Consider the following 13,449-nt stretch of genomic DNA (forward strand, 5'->3'; position numbering starts at 1 on the left):
CTGGAACATAAAATATATTCCTTCCCATTTTCCAAAAATTGTCTCTTCTTGTCTTAACATTCCTATCAATTCTCTTTTTACTTCTACATAATTTGGTACTGGTAAAATGTTATAGTGCAAACTTAGCAATTCTATATATTTAAACACATTTTAATGGACTGCGGGTGGATTGGGGACCAAAAGTGGCCCTGGAGAATTTCTGGAAGCCGCCGCATATGGGCAGCACCAAATCAAAATGGGCAGGGCCAGCATGACAGTAGGTGGAGTTACTACATCAGTATAACTTCCGACCTTGAAGCTGAAAGATACAAGGGTTTCCACTAAGTCACGGGTGTTGCGCCGCCCACTGCAGGAAACAGGGCTGACCACTTTGAATACATATACTTAAAAAATATGTATATGAAGTTTTCAGCCCATGTATTATTCTAAACAATGGGAGGAGGGAGGGTAGTGGTGTGGACCCAGGGTGGTGACGTGGAATGCAAAGATTCCTACCTAAGTTCTGTAGCATAAGTTGAAGCCGTGAAATGGGTTATACACCTAAATGCTGAAGTATATGTGACATATTAAAACAAAGTTTTGCACAAGCCCCTGAGTGCCGCTGCTTTATCTATATCAAATTACTTTGCCCCTAAAGGTGGGAAAAACCCCCCACTATACATACATACAGTTTATAATTATTTATTTTAAGTACAGTTGGAGCCATTTTCATTCATCTCACCAATGTGCCCTGTCCGCCCATCTCAGCACACTTCGGCTTCCCACTCAGAGCCTGAAAAGCAGCACAGCAGCATTAGAATTTGTGGTTGCTCAGTGTTGTGACTAGACGTCTTACATAATAAGTCCCCTTCATGGCGTTTTACCACGATTCACGGGCCTATGGGGAATTACAATTAAATTACAATTGCATTATGTCAGTTTTGCTATCCAGTGCCATAACTAGACATTTTGGTGCCCTGTGCCAGAAAGTGAATCGGTGACTGCCCCACTACCACAGCGACAAACGGGATTTATACAATTAGGGGCGTGGCTTCATGGGGAAGTGGAGTGGAAACATAACAGTACCAATAACACCGCAATACCCATTACACATTATGGCGCACGCGGTAATCCCAATTACACATTATGCCACACAGTACTGCCTGTTTTACATTGGGCCTTTTTCTAGTTCACACTTTCTGACAAAATCCTTCTTAGATGGACAAAACCATATGCACTGCAGGGGGGCAGATGTAAAATGTGCAGAGAGAATTAGATTTGGGTGAGTTGTTTTGTTTCTGTGCAGGGTAAATACTGCCTGCTTTATGCACTTTTGCACTGCAATATAGATCTCACTTTGAAGTAAAACCCCACCCAAATCTAATTCTCTCTGCACGAGTAACATCTACCCCACCTACAGTGCACATGGTTTTGTCCATCTAAGAAGGATTTTAGGATTTTGTCAGAAAGAGTGAACTAGAATAAGGCCCATTATGCCTCACACTGTGATGCGCTTACACATTATGCCACACAACGTAATGCCCATGACACATTATGCCACACACCGTAATTCCCCTTACACAATATGTTGCACACTTTAATGCCCATATGACATTATGCTATGAGTAATACCCCAAGTACTCCTGCTTATACACATAATGCCACCAGTAGTGCCCCTTACACAATGCCCAGAGAAGTTCCCATTGCAGTATGCCTTCAGTACTGCTCACTGTGTAATCCAGTCCTGTCTAGCCCTGAGCCCAGCAGAGCCTGCAGAGGCACTGAATTGATTATCAAATATGGTGCCAGCTTTTGAACCAATCAGAGCTCTTGGTCCAACAGCCAATCAATAACTGCAGCTGCTGGACCACATGATGTACTCACAGAGCAAATGGGCAAGGCACCACTGACACACACCTAGTTATTGCCCTACACAGCACCAAATTCACATTACGCTTCACAGTAGTGCCCATTACACAAAATGTCCACAGTAGTAGCGCTGCTTATACATATAATGCCCAGAGTAGTAGAACCCTTACACACACATTATGTCCACAGTAGTTTTGTGCTGCTTACATATGATGCCCACTGTTGGCCACAGTAGTAGAGTTGCTTATACATAATGCCCACTATTGCCCTGAGTAGTTGCTCAGACTATAGGTTATGCCCACACCAGTTGCCGAAAGTCTTAGGGCTGATTATACGCAATGCCCACACCAGTTGCCAACAGTAGTAGCGCTGCTTATACATAACACCCACACCAGTTGCCGACAGTAGTAGCCCTGCTTATACCTAATGCCCACACCAGTTGCCGACAGTAGTTGCGCTGCTTTTAGCTAATGCCCACACCAGTTGCCGACAGTATACAGTTGCCGCTGCTTATACATAATGCCCACATCAGTTGCTGATAGCAGTAATGCTGCTTACACATAACGCCCACACCACTTGCCGACAGCAGTAATGCTGCTTACACATAATGCCCACACCAGCTGCTGACAGTAGTAACGCTGCTTATACATAATGCCCACACCAGTTGCCGACAGTAGTAATGCTGCTTACACGTAACGCCCACACCAGTTGCCGACAGTAGTAGCGCTGCTTATAACTAATGCCCACACCAGTTGCCGACAGCAGTAATGCTGCGTATATATAATGCCCACACCACTTGCCGACAGCAGTAATATTGCTTACACGTAACACCCACACCAGTTGCTGACAGTAGTAACGCTATGGAAAGCCCACACCAGGTGCCGACAGTAGTAGCGCTGGTTATACATAATGCCAACACCAGTTGCCGACAATAGTAATACTGCTTAATGCCCACACTAGATGCCGACAGCAGCGGCGCTGCTTATAACAAATGCCCAGACCAGTTGCCCACAGTAGTAGCAATGGGTAACACCCACACCAGTTGCTGACAGTAGTAGCGCTGCCTATACATAACGCCCATAACAGTTGCTGACAGTAGTAGCGCTGCCTATATGAAACATCCACAACAGATGCTGACAGTAGTAGCGCTGCCTATATGTAACACCCACATCAGTTGCCGACAGTACTACGCTGTTTTTACAGATGAAGCCAGCCTCATTGTTGCCACTTGCATGCCAGATGATCCGATCTGGTGGGTGGCCCTTCAGCATACGTGGACAGACGCTTGCATGTTCATTGCCAGGAATGGGGCGGGCGAGCATCGGAGAACCAGAATGCCCAGCGCACCGTGGCGATTGGGGAACAGGGGATGGGTACAATGAGAATGGCTCCATCTGGACATAGGGGGTTATTCTGATTCACTCGGAAAGCCACAATCCCTCTCTAATGGACAAAACCATATGTACACAGCAACAAGAAGAAAGAAACTCGGGTGGGGTGCACGCTTAACCGCTAGAACTTACTGTATATGCCTAATTGCAGTTAAAACATTTTATTAAGGTTTATTATATATATGTATTCCCCTACAACAAAGAAAATAAAATTTTGGATATTACGAATATGCCTGCCTTAAGTTTGCGAATATTTTGGTGGTTTGTTCTTGCCGGTCAGGTTATAAACACAGACATTCACACACCCAATTGTTGTACAAAGATGTGCAGAATGATGTTAAAAGTGACCATCATATTTCCTTATACCCGATTAACCCTCGGAGCTTCTTGTATTCACTCATTAGATGGTGATAAGGATTTAATCATGAGTCATACAGGGTGAGAAATGATATCACGTAATATTGCATACAGTTGGGACTTCTATGATACACCAGACTTCTGCTGCTCACTCGTCTTGCTAAAGAAAACGGGATGTGTAGTGTGTGGGAAAACTGGCGCTGTTTGTATAAATAGTATAAGTAAGTGGGGATGATATATCAATCCACTGCTGCTGCAGGTGTTTTATAGGAGTCAGCTGGAACTCTTAGGAGGTAAAGAGAGCTAAGAATTTGTTTTAAAACAACCATGCGCTGCTGAGTGGAGCACTCAAAAAAGCATACCACTGGAAAGAAAGAACACTGGAGGCACCACAATGAATATAGAAATTTTTATATGTATAAAAAAGAATAATACATTCTAGACATTTGCATATGCTGTACACAAGAATTACCATAAACATGTATATATAAAAAAATATAAATAAAAACCTAAATAGCCATGAAAAAGGTCACGTTTGCAGTAAGAATAATGGAGTCTCCGGGAATTCCAGTAACAAAATTAATACTTGATTAGTTCCAGTCACTCATGGGTATTAGTAGTGATGGGGAAATTAAAGCAGACAAGCAGATTGATGAATGCACAAAGTCAATTTGCGTATGAAGCAGATGTGCATAAAGCCGTTAAAACGATGGTGCCTTGAATGCGGCACTATATAGTGATTAAATACCTCACCCTCGATAGTAGTTGTTGTTTAGTGGAGGAGGACGGGGAGCTCGTCCAGGCTGTGGCTCAACCCTATGGGTATAGATGGTAACACTTGTTCCGGTGTATCCGGGGGATGATATTTGCAGGTGTACTAGTATGGGGAGGTCGGCTGATGTGAATGCCAGACCAGCAGGAGAAGCGCCTCGACAGCTAACTGAAGTCCTGTAGCTGCTAGACAGTGACGGCGACTCGAGTAGGGCTCTTAAAGCGGGTAACCGAGGCACGCCCCTTGGTTACCCGCTTTAAGAGCCACCTTCTCTATCTATTTTTCTAGGGCAGTGTATGGTCACTGGACTCTCTCACTCCTGGTCCTATACGGTACAGCAAGACAAGTGAGCAGCAGAAGCCCTGTGAACCATAGAAGCCCTAACTAATGTACTGTCAAATCTAACCTCTACGACTTAAAATCTGCATGAGACTTAGAAAAGTAAATCTCTGCAATTCTTGTCAAAGGAGGGCCCTGATGAACATACAGGGACCACCTACCTTGCAATGCAATGTGGTAACAAGGGGGTGCCTTGTCTGTTTGTCTAAAACCCCATCCTTACTTACTATCTTTCTGGGATCATATATGGGCATGAGACTTTCTCACTTCTCGTCCTATACGTTGCAGCAAGACGAGTGAGCAGCAGAAGTCTGGTGTATCATAGAAGTCATATTTGTTGGTAAGCTGCTCAGTCAGAGGTGTGTCACTCAGGTGTCAAAAGGGTGGGGTAATTCTGGCTAGGAAAAAAAACATTTTGTATCCCAATTGCACACTGAGTGAGATATATCTACATAATAATCAGATAATACATATACACACATATATATATATATATATATATATATATACATACACTTCGGACTGGAGCAGCACATCCGTCTGGTGAGTATACTGCGGTGCTCGCCCAAGGAACCCAAGCAGGGGCCAAAGTACAAAGACGACTGGTGGCGGCACACGCTACAAAGAGAGTCGGAGTCACGTCATGGATGCCAACGTTTCAAAGCTTTTTGATTGCGCTTCTTCTTCAGGACAAGATTAAAAACATACTGATACAAAAAGCCAATATATACATAGATACCTCTACGCCCACAGGAACCTGTTCGCTCGCTTCACAAGCCAGGACACCGACGTCATCAGAACCTGTCAGTAGCGTCAGCCAGTGTACACAGTGTGTGCAATGCCGGCGTCACTCATTGACAGGGCCGATGCACGTCACATGAGCGGCAAAGAGCGCCGCACCGGTAACCAGGCAACAGGATTCGTATCCGGAAGCTAAGCACTTTCAAAACAAGGATAATGTGATTTGTACAAAATCAAACAAGCATTACATACGAAATACATCAACAAACATATAAGCGTAACACCAAAAGTGTATACATAAATAAAGAAAAATAAGAATGAAGGATAAAGCATAATCAAAACAAACTCAGAGATCGCTACATTGTCAAACTGAAACACAGTTTCAAAATCAATAATAAGTGTACATTAATCACACAGGAGACACCGTTGCTATATAAAGTACATAATGAACAGGTGCAGAGAGCTCTCAGATGAAGCAATGTAATCCCGCAGACTCATTCAGCCCAATGGGCGCAAGTGTATTGAGTCTGTGGATCCATTGAGCTTCACATCTGAGAAGCTTCAATGCATGATTGCCATGTCGTAAACTACTTGGTACATGGTCAATTATGATGTATTTCAAAGTGGGCATAGTGTTTTTTGCAAGTAGGAAGTGACGCGCAACTGGTTGGTCGCTCCGTCCTGTCTCAAATGCTGCTTTAATAGAGGATCTATGTCCTGCCATCCTTTCACGGAGAGTCCGCTCAGTTTTTCCGACATAGTTTAATCCGCAGGGACACGTAATAAGATATACTATAAAACGTGTCATGCAGGACACCCTATGTCGGATCCGATAGCATCTCCCACTGAAAGGATGGCAGAATGAATCAGATACAATTTTTGCGGGCCATGAGGATCTGTAGTGACGCTGATGAAGCTGAGCGACAGATTGATATCATGGTTGAAAGATTTGCCCAGAGAGGTTATGATTATGAGATTCTGGTTGCGGCAAAAACTTGAGCATTAGCTATGCAGTGCAGTGAGTTTCTCACATATAAAACCAAAGATGCCGACACCACCGGCAAAATACCCTGGGTTAATCATTATAATGTCGTGAGCTCGGACATTAACCGCATTGTTAAGAAGAACTGGCCTATTGTACGGACTGATCCATCTGTGCATTTAGATGACAGTTCGATTTTGCCATGTTATACTAGAGGGAGGAATATTCGAGATCTTCTAGTTAAGACTGATGTGGCTCGCATACAACAAGCTGGGAGCAAGCAATTTTTGACTCAACAGCCTGGGTGCTTTTGTTGTCTCGGCTGTATCACATGCCGAGCACTTACTGTATCTGATTCATTCTGCCATCCTTTCAGTGGGAGACGCTATCGGATCCGACATAGGGTGTCCTGCATGATGCGTTTTATAGTATATCTTATTACATGTCCCTGCAGATTAAACAATGTCGGAAAAACTAAGCGGACTCTCCGTGAAAGGATGGCAGGACATAGATCTTCTATTAAAGCAGCATTTGAGACAGGACGGAGTGACCAACCAGTCGCGCATCACTTCCTACTTGCAAAACACACTATGCCCACTTTGAAATACATCATAATTGACCACGTACCAAGTAGTTTACGACGTGGCAATCGTGCATTGAAGCTTCTCAGATGTGAAGCTCAATGGATCCACAGACTCAATACACTTGCGCCCAATGGGCTGAATGAGTCTGCGGGATTACATTGCTTCATCTGAGAGCTCTCTGCACCTGTTCATTATGTACTTTATATAGCAACGGTGTCTCCTGTGTGATTAGTATACACTTATTTAAAAAAATTGGGTTCGACAGGTGGATGATTGCGCCCGGGACTACTGCTGCGTGTATATTCTGTGGGTCACTACACTCCCACCGACCAAATACAACACCAAAAAAATGAAAATACACTTCAGCGCTATCCCATAAAGCTACAGCAGATGAAACTTGCTAGTAGGTTTCAAGGTTGACTGATGTCCTCAATTTTATTTGGAAAAAATGGTGTCTGCTACTGACCTCCGTGGGGGTCCCTATATGCACATAAAGGTATCTTTATGTGGTTCCAAAGACAGTCTCCCTTCCAATCCTGTAACCTCATGTTTTTTTCGAGAGCACAATATGGATGTTACTGACCTGGTAAATAGGCCCTATTTGCATGTAAAGGTATCTTTGAAACAGGATCCTAATCTTCAAGGATCCTAATACCTTCAAAGGTATCTTTGAAACAGGATCCTAATCTTCAAGCATATCCCCCGACATTGTATCAATGTATCAAGTAACCAAAAACACATCAAACACCTGATGGACAGACACTCACCTCAATATGAGGCCCTATATGCACAGAGCGGTTTCTTTGATCTTTCTCCAAATAAGGATATGCTCCACAACCAGCATACTCCGTAAAAAATATTTATTCCATATGGTATACAAATAAAACAGACGATAAAAGTGTATTAAAAAACGAAATCACACTCAAAATGTGTGAGACCAAAATTCACTCCCTCCCTGCATCTGGAACAGGTTGAGGTGAATTTGCTGGATGGTATAAAGCAATAGGTCTCACCATCAAGTGTGTCCCCTTCTCCTCACCGATGCGTTTCGGGGTCAAGCTTCAGCCCTTTTTCAAGGTGTGAAGGGTCCATGGTCTGGGGCAGTTTTTATACCTGTCCCCTTAATTACTCTAAAACCTTCAGCAATAAAACCTGGGCCGGAGCAGAGAATAACTGCATCCTATGAAACCCACCTAAATACCTATCTAATACAGCATATCAGTCTAGCTATACTTCTATTTTCACAGTACACCATACGCAAACAATAAGAAAACATATATTCAAAGATAACAGTAGATTAGGGCTAGATCACCAGCAATCCCTTCTGAGGGTCATATCCATATTTTCCATTTCCTCCTCCACGCACCTGTACAGGTCGTTTCTCGTGCGTAACATCACTTCCGGTACACTGGACATGACTTCCGGTGTCCGAACGGAGCGCAATGCCCAGTAACATGGTTCCCACCCGAGTGAGGTATCCGCATCCTGCTTCCTGTGTGCGGACCGTCCACTTTCTCTATGTGAGACGCAAATGCCTGCTCCATTCACAATAGTATATTCCGGTCGCCATCTTGGGTGTTACATTCTCATAGGGATTGATGATATCACTCTATGTCCTTCTTTTATACCACCATGTTGTGGCCACAATCGTAAATTGCTCCATTGATGTTTTGGGACAGACAACATAGAAGAAACATATTAGTATAAGTTGTATCACAAAAAAACACTTCACTTCAAACGCTACATTGAGTCCATTAGGCTCTATTGTTTTGTGCGAATAGATTTTCTTCATTTCAGTGCATGCAAGTCGTTTCTCCCTGTCATTTACCCTCCAATTCTCTTTTATCACATTTATCCCACAAAATGACAACAAATGCTTTGTATCACTATTATGTGTTTTTTTAAAGTGCATGGAGACATTGTGAGTCTCTGTGCCTTTTTTTATATTTCTCACATGCTCGGCCATGCGAGTCTTAAGCATTCTTATGGTCTTCCCAATATACTGCTTATGGCATGTGCACTCAATAATGTATATACAAAATTTAGTGTTGCAGGTGATAAAATCTTCGATAGTATGCCATTCCTTTGTTTGTACCGATTTGTACTGATTTATCACTCTGCTATCACTTTTACATGTTCTGCACATTGAACAGGCGCCGCACCGATAAAAACCCTTTGATTTTATTGGGTTTGGGGGGGACGGTGTATTGATGGCACTTGTTAATATGAGATTTTTCAAATTGTTTGCCCTCCTATAAATAAAGTGGGGATTCTCATCAATAAATTGTTCTAAAATGGGGTCACTTTTTAGAAGGCCCCAGTGTTTCCTGATAATTTTCTCAATCTGTTTTGATTGACTAGTATATTGGGTGATGAAGTTTACTCCCCTATTATTATTATTTTTCTCACGTTGGGGGGCTGCTGGTGCCTCCCTAACAACACTTTGCACTGATTCTCGGCCTTTTTCTCTTGCCCTTGTGATGCTTCTCCATTTTATCCGCATGAACTTCGTATATTTCCAGTTCTGTGCAGTTCCTACCTATTCTTTGGAACGGCCCATTGGGTATGCTGCGCAACCAATTGATATGGTGGTTGCTGTTGTAATTAATAAATGAGTTGCAATCTAGTTTTTTCATAATTTCAGGTTTTAACATTGTCCCCTCCACATAAATGTAGAGGTCCAAGAAATTAACATTGGTATGACTTTTGTCAAAGGTCAATTTTATGTTAATGTCATTTCTATTAAGTTCATCACAAAAATTGCTTAAAGAAACATCATCACCATTCCAAATAAACAAAATATCATTAATGTACCGCTTCCAGGACACTAGGCTGGCACCGAGCTGCAAGTTGTTAAAAATGCACTCCTCCTCCCACTTTGCCATAAATAAATTGGCATAGCTCGGTGCCAGCCTAGTGCCCATCGCGGTACCCGTTAACTGTAAATAAAAATCCCCATCAAACCAAAAATAATTGTTGTTAAGAATCAGTGCTATGCCCTCCAGTATGAAATTTCTTTCATCTACTGGGGTACCTTCTTTGTTCAAAAAATGTTCGACAGCCCTTAGACCCACTGTGTGGTCGATTATAGTGTACAGTGAGGTCACATCCAACGTCACCAAGGTGTATCCTGTTTCCCACTGCACACTATTTAATACATCCAAAGTGGCCGGGGTATCTTTAAGATAAGATGCTTTTTTTTGAACCAATGGTTGTAACAGCGTGTCTAAATAATGTGACAAATTTGAGAGTACTGAATTTGTTCCTGCTACAATAGGACGTCCAGGTCCTACTTTTATGTATTTTCGGCAGAATATACACTACAGGTATAGATGGCGTTTCAATAATAATGTATTCTTTAGTTTTCTCTTCGAGTACTCCTTTTAGTGTATATAAATACAGAAAGACTTCCAATTTTTTGCTAATTGCCTCCGTTGGGTTACCTCTAAGCTTTTTATAAGTTTTATTATCCAGTAGCTGCCTGTATATTTCCTTATTATAGTCTTCTGTGTTTAAGATGACTATACTGCCCCCTTTATCCGCCGGCTTCACTATTATATTATCATTGTCTTTTAGGGTTTTAATTGCGTTCCTTTCTCCTTTTGTTAAATTCAAGTTTTTTGGGGGGTTTGATCTGCATTTTGTCCAGGTCATCTCTAACTAATTTTTCAAACGTCTCCACCAGTCACCCCTTTTTGTGGGCAGGATAGAATGTGGACTTTTTCCTAAAGACGGACACCGTTTCAGTGGGAATTTCTACAATCGTGCCCTCAGTTTTTCCTACTTGCTTTTTTTCATCGAAGAAATGTTTGAGCGATAACTTCCTCACGAACTTTTGGAGGTCAACGTATACCTCAAATTTGTCAATTTTATTCGACGGGGCAAACTTTAGATGCTTTTCTAACAGGGAACTCTCATCTTTTGTCAGCTGATAACTACTGAGATTGACAATTTTTGTTTTGTTATCCTCTGCTGGGATGGGATTACTTCCCCCATTGTCACAATCCCCCTCTATATTGATCTCTATTGGACTTTTCTTTTTGGGTTTTGTCCTATTGGATCCCTTTACTCCTTTTCCCCTCTTTCTGCTTGTTTTATAGCTACCTATCTGTATCTGGGGGTTGTGGGTCTCTGATCATTGTTTCTAATTTCATCAAACCGATTGGTGGTTTCCCAGGATGGCTTATTGTCCCTCCAATTATTATTTTGTCTATAATTGTTCCTCCTCCATCACTTTTCTTTGGGCCTTTCCCACCTATTTTCCTCCCATCTATCCTGGTTTCCCCCATCCCTACTTCTGGGGGGCAGATTCCCAGTCTGGCTGGGTCGGGGGGTGTTACTATAATCATTAAGAGGTTTTTTCTTTAACCTATAATTAAATGTGTTTCTCTGGATATTTCTTTGGGGTGATTTATTCTCCTCCTCACCTTTCGCTATATCATTTTTGAGCAAATGTTTTTCATTATTAGTTATACAATGTTGATTGCCGTTTTTATAATCGTCCTTATCTCTCCAGTACTTTTCTTTTTTTGGCCATTAAATTCCTCTCATTTAGAGATAGGTAGCTATAAAACAAGCAGAAAGAGGGGAAAAAGAGGAAAGGGATCCAATAAGGGATCCAATAGGACAAAATCCAAAAAGAAAAGTCCAATAGAGATCAATATAGAGGGGGAATGTGACAATGTAATCCCATCCCAGCAGAGGATCACAAAACAAAAATTGTCAATCTCAGTAGTTATCAGCTGACAAAAGATGAGAGTTCCCTGTTAGAAAATGTTCTAAACTTTTCCTCGTCGAATAAAATGTTCAAATTTGAGGTATACGTTGACCTCCAAAAGTTTGTGAGGAAATTATCGCTCAAACGTTTCTTCGATAAAAAGAAGCAAGTAGGAGAAACTGAGGGCACGATTGTAGAAATTCCCACTGAAACTGTGTCCGTCTTTAGGAAAAAGTCCACATTCTATCCTGCCCACAAAAAGGGGTGTCTGGTGGAGACGTTTGAAAAATTCGTTAGAGATGACCTGGACAAAATGCAGATCAAACCCCCCAAAAAATTGAATTTAACAAAAGGAGAAAGGAACGCAATTAAAACCCTAAAAGACAATGATAATATAATAGTGAAGCCGGCGGATAAAGGGGGCAGTATAGTCATCTTAAACACAGAAGACTATAATAAGGAAATATACAGGCAGCTGCTGGATAATAAAACTTATAAAAAGCTAAGAGGTAACCCAACGGGGGCAATTAGCAAAAAATTGGAAGTCTTTCTGAATTTATATACACTAAAAGGAGTACTCGAAGAGAAAACTAAAGAATACATTATTATTGAAACGCCATCTATACCTGTAGTGTATATTCTGCCGAAAATACATAAAAGTATGGTAGACCCCCCTGGACGTCCTATTGTAGCAGGAACAAATTCAGTACTCTCAAATTTGTCACATTATTTAGACACGCTGTTACAACCATTGGTTCAAAAAAAAGCATCTTATCTTAAAGATACCCCGGCCATTTTGGATGTATTAAATAGTGTGCAGTGGAAAACAGGATACACCTTGGTGACGTCGGATGTGACCTCACTGTACACTATAATCGACCACACAGTGGGTCTAAGGGCTGTCGAACATTTTTTGAACAAAGAAGGTACCCCAGTAGATGAAAGAAATTTCATACTGGAGGGCATAGCACTGATTCTTAACAACAATTATTTTTGGTTTGATGGGGATTTTTATTTACAGTTAACGGGTACCGCGATGGGCACTAGGCTGGCACCGAGCTATGCCAATTTATTTATGGCAAAGTGGGAGGAGGAGTGCATTTTTAACAACTTGCAGCTCGGTGCCAGCCTAGTGTCCTGGAAGCGGTACATCAATGATATTTTGTTTATTTGGAATGGTGATGATGTTTCTTTAAGCAATTTTTGTGATGAACTTAATAGAAATGACATTAACATAAAATTGACCTTTGACAAAAGTCATACCAATGTTAATTTCTTGGACCTCTACATTTATGTGGCGGGGGCAATGTTAAAACCTGAAATTATGAAAAAACTACAGATTGCAACTCATTTATTAATTACAACAGCAACCACCATATCAATTGGTTGCGCAGCATACCCAATGGGCAGTTCCAAAGAATAGGTAGGAACTGCACAGAACTGGAAATATACAAAGTTCATGCGGATAAAATGGAGAAGCAGTTATTTATAGGAGGGCAAACAATTTGAAAAATCTCATAGTAACAAGTGCCATCAATACACCGTCCCCCCAAACCCAATAAAATCAAAGGGTTTTTATCGGTGCGGCACCTGTTCAATGTGCAGAACATGTAAAAGTGATAGCAGAGTGATAAATTAGTACAAATCGGTACAAACAAATGAATGGCATACACTGGAAGATTTTATCACCTGCAACACTAAAATTTGTATATACATTA

Source organism: Crinia signifera, chromosome 2 (genome assembly GCF_055691185.1).
Source record: "Crinia signifera chromosome 2, ASM5569118v1, whole genome shotgun sequence".
Taxonomy (NCBI): Eukaryota; Metazoa; Chordata; class Amphibia; order Anura; family Myobatrachidae; genus Crinia; species Crinia signifera.